At 42.0% G+C, this 12,437-nt stretch overlaps 2 protein-coding genes across 7 annotated transcripts in view; one reads left to right on the top strand and one right to left on the bottom strand.

Annotated features, from left to right (window-relative positions):
- The window catches only part of RUNX2 (RUNX family transcription factor 2), a 305,508-nt gene extending 304,280 nt beyond the window's left edge, over positions 1-1,228 (bottom strand). For both annotated transcript variants that reach the window (XM_085610525.1, XM_085610527.1), the window contains exon 1: positions 78-1,228. The gene's annotated coding sequence lies outside the window, so the exon portion shown is untranslated. The remainder of the gene's footprint in view (positions 1-77) is intronic.
- SUPT3H (SPT3 homolog, SAGA and STAGA complex component) overlaps positions 1-12,437 on the top strand; it is a 2,245,889-nt gene that overhangs the window by 71,579 nt on the left and 2,161,873 nt on the right. The gene's annotated exons all lie outside the window — the stretch shown is intronic.

Genomic DNA, 12,437 nt, shown 5'->3' with positions numbered 1-12,437 from the left:
GCAGCAACACAACCGAAAGAGCGCGCGAAACAGTCAAGGCACTATTACTGCCTAGACTGTGGTTAAGGAGCACTTACTGGCTGTGTCGGTCTTGGTGGCTGGTAGTGACCAGCGGAGATTAACCATTTAAGAAACAGAGGTTTGCTGCTGTCCTCCTGGAGAAAGTGTGCACCGCACTTGTGGTTCTGTGGTTGTTTGTGAGGCGAATGCAGCCTTTACACAATCCAAAAAAGCAAAACCTTTAAAACTCCTTTTTTTTCGGCCAGCCACTGTTACTGGAGGGACCTAATCATGTGGTTGGTGACATCACAGCTCTGAGAGTGGGACTGCCTTTTCGCTGGAGCTTTTTTTTCTGACAAAAGGCCCGTGGTAAGGCCTTTTCCTGGCATCCAAAAGGATATAGCTTTTTAATTTTTCTGAGTCATGAGGATTTGGAGAGACTACAAATGCTGCTGATCCCCGTCCCCCGTGCTGCCGACGCATATGGAGAGCAGAACTGATCTTGCCTCAGCTCAGCATCCCAGCTTCCTCCTCCTGTTAACCCAGTGTAGCATTCTGCAAAGCCCTCCTCGAGTGGCTCTGAGAACCTCTGGACGACGGCGATGATTTATAGTCATTTACATCTCTGGATGGTATCACGGCCCGGGGTCTGCTTTGTATTTGTTGGGTGGTTGGAGTCCTTCTGTTTTCCTTTTTCTCTGCGCCTTCCTGTTCTCGAGAATCTGTAACTCATTGTAAGAAACATTACCTTTTCACCAAGGTCTGCTAGCGAGCAGCCCGCGCGCCGGGCTGGGCTGGACTCTTTAATTGGCTGTCACAGAAGTGCTGGCCCGGGGAATCCTTCTGCAAGCCTTAAATCATGTCTGTCTACTGTAGCTTACCCACCTCGCGACTAGTTTGGCAGTTTTTTTCTGTAATGAAAATGAAGTGTAGTGATTCACCCGTCTTCTTCAGCCTTCTACAAAGCGTCAGTCAAGCGCAGCTTATAATTACTTGGCGCGCGGATTCCCTCTTCTGTTGTTAATAATGAAGTTCAGAGCGCAGGGGGTGCCGGTTGGCCTCGGAGCCCGCTCCGTCCGCCACTTCCATGAAGGGTTGATCCGGTTAACGCTTTCTGTTTACCAGAGACCTTCTCCCCCAGTTTTTGGAAAGCGTTTCACGGTCTGCGCCTCCTCCCCTCCCGGTTAGCAGCTCTCCGGAGCGGCGGCTGAGAGGTATCATTACCAGTGGCACCCCGCGCGCGCGCGCCACCATGGCATCCCTCGCGGCGCGCGACCACTGGGCCTGGGCAGAGTGGGGTTAACTCAAACATTTTCCCTGCCTCCTAATGGAAGCTTTGAAATAAATTACAAAATGCCATGTGTAATAAGGAATAGCATGCACAGACAGAGTAGGTTACTAGTCTCCATTCACTCCTTTGCATTTGAAACAAAATTAGAAACATCTTTTTGAAACTATCCCACACGCCCTGAGAGGGGGGTAGAAGCGATTTTCTTGTTCACTCTGATTATATCACTCAGAAGATATTGTATTTCTTACTTGCCGTACAGCAAACCTTTATTCCATTCCCTCCTCTTAGTTGCCAATTAAATTCTCTCCAATGTGTCAGTCTTATAAATATTTATCAAAATGATTATAGAAATGTCCCTAGCAGAAAGAATTTACGGTGGGGAGAGTTGCTTGAGGAAAAGAGAGGGCTGCTGAATTTTTAACCCTATCGCTCCCTGGAGCTTGGATATTTTGCTCTCCACTTAGGGCAAGTTTCTTTCTTTATTTCTTTATTATTTATTTTTTTGAAGGAAGAGGGGAAATAATGAACATCATAAACTTTGTAATATTCACTTGATCTCGTGCCAGTTATTTCAAAATAATCCCTTCTTTTGTTTGAACAAAGAGGTGTCCTTTGGCACTTTAAGTAGGCAATATGTTCATGATGTAAAGGCAGCAATATCTTATTCCATTTCTAAGGCTTTCTATCTTAATAAGCATTTGTTGACTGTCTGTATACCTACATGGTCTAAAGTTGTGCCTCATCCTTCAGATGTTCCTTGCACGTTCACTTGGCTCATTAACGGATAGGATCATGATCATGGCCGCTGAAATTATGTGGCAGGAGAGGTGCAAATTATGTGGCAGGGCTGACTAAATTATGCAGCAAGAAAAGGCAAATTATGCATTTTAATGCGGCACATTTTGTGATAGTATTACTTCATTAGTTTCTCATTTTTTGTACTTGTTAAAACAGGGCATAAGTTGCACCTAATTAGTACCAGTTTAATACCCAAATTTAGAAGTCAGCAACCGAATATTGTCCCGTCAACCTTTGCACATCAACGTGTTGCTGCGTTTTGAGTAACTTTTAAACCGTTTGAGCTAGAAACAAGCTTTTTGTTGAAAACTTCAGATTATGCAGCACCTGATGGATTATGTAGCACCTGATGGATTATGTACCAAACCCATAATTATGCAAAAAACACTGCAGCCACACAATTACATAATTCCAGTGGCTCTGATCATAGGATAGGACTACTTTGGAATAAAGTTTTCCAACACTTCTAATTTGCAACATTATAAATGCAGCATCTCAACTACTCTTTGAAATGATGCTAATCACACGAGAAATGTAGTGTCCCGCATTGGTGCTAACATACTTACTCCAGTTAATGCTTAGAACCTCGGTGCAGCAACAGGCCCCTTTCAGTAAATTTTTTAACTGTTTTTGGCACAAGCATCTATATGTAGTTCATGATTTTATTAAGTAGGGAGCAATGTGACAATATGATATAAGTACTGGAAAATGCCCCTTGATATTGATATTGTAAATATTTAAAAATGGACATTGGTATAGTTGCACTCGCAGCTGAACTTGTATGGTATGTACAAACTTTTTATAGTGTAAAGTAGTTCCTGTAGGTGTTTTTTTAATCTTAATGATGCCAGTTGCAATTGTACATGAAAATATGTCTGCTTACTAGACACTCTCCAGATGTATAGCAGAGAAAATTGTTCGCTTGAGCTTAACAGCTCTGGATGGTTGACCAATTACAGATGTTTACCATTTAAAGTAAATTACTTTCTCCCTTTCCTAAACTAGAATGCATGACTTACCTTGCATTTTAGCAAGATATTTCATTTAAAGTAAATTACTTTCTCCCTTTCCTAAACTAGAATGCATGACTTACCTTGCATTTTAGCAAGATCTTTGTTCCTCCTCCTTTAAAGTTGATACATAGTATTGGTTCTGACCCATAAACCTACATCATTTAATGTTAACCCTCGACTGATCTGCTTTAGACACTTTTTGGAAACAACGTGTTCCAGAGAACTGTATCTTTGACTAAAAACGTGTTTTTAACATTGCACCCCCACCCCATCCCTTCAAATTTAAGAAGACCCTTGTTCTTTTGCTCTATAGCAAGTTTTCAGGCACATCCATTCCAACGCGTCAGCATCCATTTTTGGGACAGATTGTCACTCTCTAGCTTTGGTCTGACATTCTTGAATTTGAGCTGTACGTTTTTAGAAGAGAACGTTTTGGGCTTCCTGAATTTACACACAAGTGATGTCTTTACATAGACAGATCCCGCCAAGTGCACAGTACGATTTTAGTCATTTGTAATTTGTTATTAAAGTGCTGAATGGATTTCCGTAGCCTAGTGCAAGGCATTATCCTTTTCACAGACGAGAAACTAGCTATCATGAGACAAAGGTAGTGTCTTTAGTTGGGGAAAAAATAGAGAGCTGCTGCTTCACTCCTGTAACAAGCAGTAGTTGCTCAGGATGCTAAATTCTGGGCTGCTGCACCCCTGCTGGACACACTGCATTAGACCCAGAGCTGCTGGTGGAGACCTTTGTCATGGGTCAAGGACTACGCAGATTGGCTTCATGCTTGCTGCTTCTGATGCTTTGTGAGATGATGGATGCCCACCACATTTAACAGGACCAGTAGGATGATGGTAAATGTGGAGGTAAATGTGGAGCTGGTGGCAACATGCGGGGCTTCCTGCAGCCCCTGCACCTTCTGCCATCCACAGCGGCAGATGTAGCATTGCTACATTAGGGCAATGCCACAAGTAGGCATTACAATTATCCTATTGATCCATTTTTATGGGTTGAGCGAGCCTGCTTTGTGTAATCCTTCTTTTCTGCCTTGTTTGTCCCTGACAAATGCAATAGCCCCTTCACTGGGGCGGATTTCCCTGTCTCTTTATCGTGCACTCAGCAATGTGGACACAAGACTACAATCCGCCCATCGCAGACAATTTTCCAATCACTGTGTTGAAATTCTATTTAGATTTGTTGGCAAATGTTAAAGCTCAATGTAATCCTTGGGAATACAATTTGATTTAGTTTTAAGAGCGCAGTGACAACTGACAGTGTTGTCGTTGAGTCACCAGCAACAGTTCAATACTTCCCTTTTAGTCTTGAATCTTGTTCGATGCACGTTGCTCCAGGGTTTACGCTAGCGGTGGCCACATAGACTGGCGCAAACAGTTGAACGCAGTTTTCCATGCTCCAGCGCTGTTGTATAGCTGCAAGCATTTTACGCTAATTTGTGGTTTGATCGATTGAAGGTCATTTTATTATTGTGATTGATTTTATTCTTGATGTACCTATCAGAGACTTGCGGGGGATCTCGTGCAGGTGGCTCTCGGCAGCCCCCTGCCTATGGGATGTAAAGCCCAGGCAGCCGTGGCGCTGCCTGCACCCGAAAACCTGAGGTTAAGCAGATTTTATATGCTGCCCCTTCAGAGCCGGGCCGCCTGGCTGGATTAATGAACACATTCAGGCTCGCATGGCCCCTTCTCAGTGGGATTTCTTTTCGGGGCTGCCGCAGCCTTCAATAAATAAGACGTTTAGGAAACGCTCATTTGTACTTTAATTTCTGGCATGTGTGAGTTATGGCCTCAGTTAACTCATGAAAACAAAGTTATGTTGGCGCTCCGCTCCGGGTTAGGAGTTCTGCGGCTCACGCGCCAGTGACTGCTGTACATGTGAGTACCATAGATCTTAGGAGAACTTGATTGCATTCAAAGTATACACTCTTTAAGAGGTGGGCTGTAATGGAGCGGGTCTCGGGCTAGGACCCTTGGATGCAGTCTGCATGTTCGATGGTCAGGATCGACTCTCTGCTCACTGCAGGAGTGATTTACACCCTGCTCACTAACGCACGCACCAGTGTGAGTTACAACCCAACTGCTGCCAATAAAGTGTGCTCCAGCTGTGTATTTCTTTAAAAGTAAATTACTGAACTGCGCTCTGGCGTTCCCAGTGTGTGCTTCCCTTCCCTCGAAACCACTTCCCTCGCTCATAACTGCAGCAGCGGCGACGAGGCGTCCGATCCACCTGCGCGGCGGATTTCGGGGCAGAAACCTGCCCCCCGCACAGTGCGCTGAAGGCACCGTTTTCTGAAGCGCGGATTTAGTTTTTTTAATAAACCAAGAAGTGATCCACTATGCAGATTTCACTGAGCCACGTCCCCTGCTGTGATTGGCATTGCCGTGTAAATTAGAAGAGCTAAAACAGCAATATTTCTGATGTTTTTGGGATAATCTGCTGTAATTGTGCAGTGTACAACTTCAGTGTAAGAGAGCTCCTTGTGGAAAACTAGGGGCCACATTCTGACACATGCGGTTAAAGTATTCAAATCAAGTCCTTTTTGTTACCTTTTGCAATTTGAGTGAACTTTACTTCCTTATTTGCTTCACAAAACCGAAAATGATGCACATCAAAATCTGCAAAAGCATGTCTATACCTAAAACTTACACAGCTACATTTTTATAGGGTTAAAATTAGCTATCCCTAACTTTTATCATTTCCCCACTATGAAAATATTTTTCTCTGTGTAGAAATCTCTTCACTATCTGTAAATCTGGGATGCTTTGAGGTTTTTTTCACACTCTGTTTACACACGAACTCTCACCTTTTTGGAGATTTAGGTGTCTTCAGTGTGGTGGAAATTTTATTTTTGTCAGTACCCACCAGCTCATAACTTTGTTGTGCATCACATTTACAAGTTCACCCATCTTCCGCCTCATCCCTCAGACCACGTATGTTCCCTTCCATGATCCTTAACTTATGGCAGAGGAAAGTTCTCAATTTTGGTAGATTAAGGCCGAATCTCACCAAGACAAAAATAGTCTCCTTCTCAGGAAGAAAGAAAAGCACCAAATTCTGTTGGAGACTCGGCACTGGAACAATAGAAGAGACAGAGGAATACACATACCTGGGTAGGATTTTCACTAAGACATTAAAAAACAATTTACAGGTTAATAACCTGACTAGGAAATCCGAGGTGCATGCCGGAGCCCTTCAAAGACTATACGTGGCTTCAGGTAACAAACATTTTTCATCCCTTCTCAAAGTATATAGTACAAAGATACCTCCAGTTTTATCATTTGCTTTGGAATATATTCCAAAAAAACAGTGGTCATTCCGGGACCAAAAAGAAGGGAAGATACTGAGGAAAATGCTGAAGGTATCACATTCCACCCCGGTGCAAGCTCTTCGCCTCGAATTCTCTATCACGAGCTCCTACTCAAGAGCTATCGCAAACGTCATCAGGTGGGCATATATTCTGCTGCACGCAAAGGCTGGAACTCTTCGTTCACTACTTAAAATCGAGACCTCTGACCGTGACGCTCCGAAACAAGTATTCTTCAGCAACATGTCCACTGTATTTAAACTAGCTGAGATTAATGTTAACCTGTTGCTCACGTGGACTCCGTCACAATTGAAACTCTTTTTAAAATGTTTCACCCCCAGACTCAGTTATGATCTTGATTTTTCACATTGTGCGAAATTGACTCTGTATAAAAGTTTCACGGAAACAATCGCACCTAAGCAAGTGCAACAATACATATACTTCAATCTCTCGCACGGAGCAAGGAGATCAATTATCCTGTTAAGGCTCAGCATTTTACCAGTGCTAACCACAACATCAAGATGGTACCCAAACGGATCTTCATTATGTAACTTCTGCCACGAGGGGAGCAGGATGTAGAACATCTTTTATTCATATGCCCTAACCCAAAAGTAGTGGCAGCTAGGACAAAACATCTGTATCCTATATACATTAACTGCCGTATCACCACCGTAAAGGATTTGATCACAGTATGCAAATTTCCTCCTAATGAACTAGTTTGTTATAACTTTTATAATTTTTTAAAACCTTTTTTAGCTTTGTATTAATATGAAATTCTAAAAGTATATGTAACCGAATTTCATCGTATAAAATTTGTGGTCCTCAGTAGAGTACCAAAACAAATAAAATAAACTGAAACTGGTAGATTAAGGCACCCCTGAAAAGCAATTTGTGTGTGTAAAATTCAGTAAATATCACTATGAATGTAAGGTTAATCTTTTCTCACCTAAATGGAACCTATGCAGGCCAAAACATTTGTGATCTTGACTCAAGGTCATGAGGTACATTTGTAAATCTGCCTCAAAGTCATTAGTTCCAAGTTAAGACGTCCACCTGTTTCAAGGACCGCTGTAAATTTTACCTTTGTAGCTAATGGCAGTAAATTATATAAACTCCATTTCACCTTGTTCAAACCAGCATGTGGTTATTTCGTTCATGTTCTCAAGGGATAAAACATCTGTTGAGCACAACTGCAAATGCTGGTTGTGACATTCTAAGTTGTTTGCAGGGAACAATCGCAAAAGACTGTATGGCATTTAAAACTTTGTCTATACTGTTGAATAAATGAATGCTTCCACAATTATGAATATCTGCTAATGAAGCTTAGCTCAGTCAAACTCCGACCGTGATATAAGAGACGTGCTCTGAAAAGTTGTTACAACTGGCCATTTGTGCCTATGTACATATAGGCAAAGTGTGCAGTAAAGTAATTTTAGGAAAACTGATGTCTTCTCGACGCAGAAAGTGTGGGATCTGTTTGCATAGCTTTTGCTCCTAATGTAAAGCATGGCTATACTTTGGGAGGAATGATGTGAAATTCCCTCTCTTCATAGAGCAAACTATTATTTATTTATTTATTTATATATTTTTTTAACTTATTTTTATTGGCATTTGTTAGTTCCTTCGTTACATATCAGTATTGGATCACAATATCATTAAGCACATGTTTTCAGTCAGGTGAAATCAATCTTGACATTTATAATTATCTTTACTGCAGTTATGTGCAAGGTAACAGGTGTTTGCCGAATAAAAGATCAAACCAGGGAGGGGGGGGAGAAAACTAGGGGCAGTCATGGACTATTAGAGAAGGGTCAGCTATAGAGCAAACTATTATTACTGTCGGAAATGCATCTTTGTACTACTTCACTTCGTTTTATTGAAGTACATGCCTAACCATAAATTAAAATCCTTAATCTTAGAGACTGAGTCTACCACGTCTTGGAGATTTCACACAATCAACAGTCTAGGAAATTAATTATTGCGACAGATTGCTGTGTGACCAGTAAATTAGTTTTTGTTGCAAATAAGAGAGTCCCAAAAAGTTACCACTTTTATTGAAACCCACTGTATATTCTACCTAGGAGTGTAAAGTAAGCACTGACCTTATCTGCTGTTAGCTGTCTAGTGTTGGCTGGACATTGCAAAAAGCAGACGCAAAACCCTAGTAACATACATGTGCTTCTTGTATTAGTTGTACTACAAACCGCTAAATATTATGCAATATGCTGATATATATATATATGTGTGTGTGTGTTACCATCCTGACAGCATCCATCAAACAGGCACCGACTCTGAGTAATTAGCATAGAAGGATTTTATTCCAACTTCGACCCAGACGCGTTTCGGCGGCACAACCGCCTTGATCACTGCATCCATATACATATATATTTTAACTAAAAAACATGTTTTTCATCTCTGCTAAAGCAAACCAAACAATACAATATGAAAAGATAACTGTCAAGTGCAAACAAATAATGTAGTTTTTTGTTTTGGTGACATCAATACAACACTTAGCCTTCCGTTCGAATTCACTTGAATTATGAGTTTTAACTAAAACAAAAGCCTAGATTTGTTTTGATACATAATATTAAAATACTTAACCAGTAGCTTGTATATTAGGACCATTTAAAACGTGTGTTTTTAGGACATTTACAAAACACTACATTGTATATATAGTCATAGATGTAGAGTAATGAAAATGTTTTCATGATAAATGTTATGGTTTAAAGAAAGTTATTGTAATCCAAAATAAAAAATCTAAATTACATCTACATTTAATGCAACCATAATACACCTCCAATGCATTGCTGATGCATATGAAATTGTTAATGACACAACAATGACACTATAGAAGTCATAGGTGCCCTGCAAAGGGGCCACTGCATACAGAGGAGGGATTTTAACTTTCCTTTTATGATCGTCGGCCATGTCCTGGGCCAGTTTTACATGGACACGTGCACAGGTTACGTTATAAATACTATATGCACAACTCTTACAGGTTTTTCTACGTTTACCCATGTCAGGCTTTTTCTCCAACCCATAACGTTTTATGGACCACCTAAAATTAGCAAAATTAAGATGAATTGTTCACTACTGACCAGGGTGTGCTGGATACTTGGTCAGAGAAGGACAGTTGTCCTCCAAAGCCTCTTTAGTTCCCAGATATTGAGTGAACAAGAAGTGAAAGCCTATCTCAGAGGAGGTCCTGTGAAGGCTGATGTCAGAAACAGTTTAACATAGTTTTCCCAAAAAAGATGCAATGTCAGACCAGATTTGTTTCGTTGTGAAAATAACAACACTTTGATATACCCTTAAAATGTATATGCAGCAAAGAGAAAGGCAAACAAAGGAATCATAGAATACAATAAACAAATAAACATACAAAATATCAAGAATTAATCCAAAGTATCAACGTTGGCTACCCAAATTGGAATCATTATATACTGCTCCTCATGATAAACATAATTGTGAATGCTGTGATATTGATAATCATGTATTCCAAATGACGAGACTTCTCATCCTCACTCCTAGAATTGAGATAAATATGATGTGAAATGAAGGCATATTGTGAACAAACTTCAACACGTCCTAAACATTAGAAATCACAGTGTTTGCATTTAGAAGTTTTGCCTGTGAAATCAGCTTTATATCCAGCTTTAACTTTTTCACAGGGACTTAAAAGACTAAATGAGCTGTCAACACCTACACAATGGCGTTTATAAGGAGGAAAGGTCGAAATATTGAAGGTGGTCAAACCAGTTTCTGTCCGACCACAAGAGTAGCTTTGGATTGTGGCCCTATCAAGTGCAAAGGGTACACACAAAGACCACAGAGAGCCTTCTTCTCGCTTTAGACCGAGGTGCTGGGCCTTTGCACAGTCAAGCAGGGTCACCGGGTCTTCTAGGTTTGGCTTGGGGACATTTCATCCTAAACTTGAGCCACTGAGGTTAAAGAGACCTTAGAAATCGCAAGATGGGTGGTTGACGAGGTCCTACAAAGGAAAAACGAGCCAATGTGGTAAAAAGGTAGGGAATGTTGCTCCCCAGGCTGTGAGTCCCTTTGTAGCTTACTTGCACTTGTAGGTTGATTGCTGACATTAGAGTGATGGTAAAGTGGACAGTATTTGTGAAATCCTTGAGTTGGGTGGGGGCATTCTCGCAGCCAAGATCTACAGCAGCAGTGCAGGCTAGCAAAGCTTTGTCATGAAACCAGGCTTCATTATAGCCTTGAAGAAAGAAACTGGTAAAACTCTGCTTACAGTTCCAGCCTTTAGTATTTAGGCAGGAACCCACTGCCAATCGGTTCTGCTGCATCTTTACAGTTTAAAGATCACTCAAATCCTGTTCATAGGAGGGGATGCTCAGGGGCAGGCTTGTCTTGCTTGCAGGATGCATTGTAGCAGTTAGCATCGGTGTGACACTTCAAAAAGGGAATTGCCCTAGGGATCGGTTCTATAGGACACGTCACACCCTAACAAGTTGGAAGAAGTGTCTTTCCGATGGGTACCATTCATCCTCTATCTCGTGCACCCTTTGCACAAATCATTGGGTCAATCAATCAATCAATCAGGATTGATAAAGTGCGGCAAATCATTTGTGAGGGTATCCAGGCTCTGAGAGCCTGCTGCTTCGGGAGGGTTCAGTTGAACTGCCAGCTCTTGAGTCCCTTCCTGAATTCCAACAGAGAGGATGAGATCCAGTGGTGAAGAGGGAGCCCTTTCCGCAGCGAGGTAGGAGAAGGAGCACCCTCCACTGATGCTTCGGTGGATGCGGGGAGTGTGAGCGATCAGCTACAGATAAGTTTGTCAATCAAGTAGTGCTTGTGTGAAAACATATTTGAGATTGGAAACACTGTCTGGTGAGGTGGGAGTGAAGCTTCAGAGAGGATGATGTGGGTGGGAGCTAAAATTAAGATTTTACCACATATTCTGAATTTCATGTCTTTAGGGTTTGTAATGTAACCACTGTTACACCCTTGTGAGAGAGACAGAGAGAGAGAGAGAAAAAAAAAAGAATTTAGGAACGATTAAAAATGTGCGTTAGTGAGTTTTGAAAAACCCCTAACCTTGGCCAAGGGCTATGGGGCATTTGTTTACTTTTATCACCTACCTTGCTTAAGGACAATGGGATTTTTATATTTTTTCCACCCATGGCGTGGCCAAGGGACTTGGTTTCCTTTGATCCACTAACTTGGCCAAGGACTGGAGTTTTTCCACTTACGGATATGTTTGCAGCTGCCCAGGTACCGGATTTGCGTTTACGAAGATGGCGCCGGGGAGGAGTCAGCTGACTCAGTTCTTTGGGGCCCACAAAATGCAGTGGGTCAGAGAGGCGCCGCTGAGAAGCTAGCTGCCTTGACCCCTGTTGACCATTGCAAATAGGGTGCTGGGGCACATCTAAGCTGCCCTGATCCTCTGTAGTGCACTATGCTTTAGGCCACTGCAGCTGTCACAGCACCCTATTCACAATTGTGACCAAAGTGCCAGGTAAGCTCTGAACTCTTCAGATCCTCAGTGGCTCACCACCCTGATCAGGGCCATAAACCCATGGACGTCAGTTCACCAAAATGCCAGCGGTAAAGGAAGTGGCATCACATGCCCCTAGTCCTCCAATTTCACTCGCACACACATACTTAAACATATTCACACATATACACTCTCTCACACTTAAACACACTGTCACCCGCAGGCAAGCACACACCATACATTTTAAAGCATTTTTTACTTACCTCAGCTGCCATGGAAGGGCATATTCCAGCTTTTTGTACTCCATTTTTATTACACTATTAGTGAATAATCGATTAATTTTATTCACTATTCATGTCATAAAAAAATGACAGAAAATAAAGAGAGTGGAGCCCCAGTTGCCCCTGTGTTCCTGGCACTGAATATGCCACCTCTGAGGTCAAGGGTCCCAAAGACCGTGCTAGAGGTAGCAAAGGGAAAGTCAGCGGGTCGCAGCTGGGATCCCTGGAGACTTCTAAATGAGGTCCATGCATGAACCAAGGCTGCAAA

The sequence above is a fragment of the Triturus cristatus genome, chromosome 6 (assembly GCF_964204655.1).
Source record: "Triturus cristatus chromosome 6, aTriCri1.1, whole genome shotgun sequence".
Lineage (NCBI taxonomy): Eukaryota > Metazoa > Chordata > Amphibia > Caudata > Salamandridae > Triturus > Triturus cristatus.
Note: the sequence above shows the minus strand (reverse complement) of the source record. Positions and strands in the feature narration are given on the sequence as shown.